At 34.4% G+C, this 1,432-nt stretch overlaps 1 protein-coding gene across 1 annotated transcript in view; it reads right to left on the bottom strand.

Annotated features, from left to right (window-relative positions):
• Positions 1-1,432, bottom strand: part of LOC106680382 (cell adhesion molecule 2) — a 113,159-nt gene that overhangs the window by 68,039 nt on the left and 43,688 nt on the right. The window lies entirely within an intron of this gene.

Raw genomic sequence — 1,432 nt, 5'->3', positions numbered from 1 at the left:
GATGTGGTGGCGGCAATTTTACCCGTAAGGGTAGGTGATGGGGAGGATTATGATGACGTGGAGGTTGAGGCTTAGGATGAGAGGTCAGGGGCTTGGCCTGAGAAAAACAAAATCATAAATAAAGACTTTAATGTTCCACAAGTAACCGATCTAGTCCGAACCAGATATCATTCCTTCCATTATAAACTCCCTAGGCATCAAAACCCACTAGTTTATAATCTTGCTTCTTCTTCCATTCCTGACAATCCTCCGAAGCGCCTGAAAAGAAGTTGGCCACGAGATTCCCTAATAATAAAAACGTCATAAGAGTGCTACCAATGGGTAGTTTTTTTAAACTCCATCACACCATAATAACTTACATCAGATTCACTAAATGTATAATTATGTACAGTTGTAAATTACAATAGAAAAAAAAATGAATAAATGCAGAAAGTAAAACTAAGAAAAATATTAAAGATTAAAAAAGGTTAGGTTAGTAAACCGTAAAAAATAATAATAAAAATATGGAAGAAATAATCATAAATACAATAGGAAATATACAGCATAAAAATATTGAACTGAATTCATACCAGGAGGGGTGACTTTTTAAGAACACGCTCAACCGCCAAATATTTCCATAATTAAGAGTACCCACATTATGAGGCTGGGTGGACCAAGGACGGCTCTAGAACCCACAGGGTTGACTCACGGCTACACTATCTACAGCCGTATTCGAACCAGGGCCGTTGGAATTAGCCACCACTGGGGCCCTTATCATATATGTAGGTATATACATCTATACCTTGGTAAAAGAAAGGCCAATGTTCAAATATACTAATTTTGTGTTTACGCCATTTCATAATTAAAAACGTGGGGATAATAAATGAAATTAGACTTAATGTCCTAATCTCACAAGATTTTAAGTTGAAGATTTTTTCAAAGGGCCATGTCTAATCTACAACAAAATAAACAATGACAAATGTGATCTGAAACATTTTCTACAGATTTTTTTTTTTTTACTTTATTAAGTTTATTCACAACTGTAAAAGTATTTTTACAACCAGCGAATGAGATGTAGAGAGAAAGAGAGAGAGAAAAAAAAAAAGTCATGAAGGCATGAAGGTTAAGGTCATCCAATGATGCCTCTCCATTAAAATTGAAATTTAAAAATCAATTTAAGAGGTCCCTATTCCAGCTCCTTCGTAAACGTCGTCTCGTATCTGCTAAGTCTAGTGTTGATAGTCCTTGAATGAGAGGGTTAGTGTGTGTTGGAAGTGCGTCGTGAAACCGTTTATATAATGTATATATGTATGTATAGTTGACCGTAAAAATTGATATATAGGGAGATGGTCAGGGTTGCGGTCAAAAGAGAAATAAAAATAGTTTACAACTATTTTAAAGATGAAATAATAATTTAAGTCGGAAATTTAGCTTTTGTTTTGTTATTTTTATG

This window comes from Halyomorpha halys, unplaced genomic scaffold (assembly GCF_000696795.3).
Source record: "Halyomorpha halys isolate HHAL.00 unplaced genomic scaffold, Hhal_1.1 Scaffold17.1, whole genome shotgun sequence".
NCBI classification, from domain to species: Eukaryota; Metazoa; Arthropoda; class Insecta; order Hemiptera; family Pentatomidae; genus Halyomorpha; species Halyomorpha halys.
Note: the sequence above shows the minus strand (reverse complement) of the source record. Positions and strands in the feature narration are given on the sequence as shown.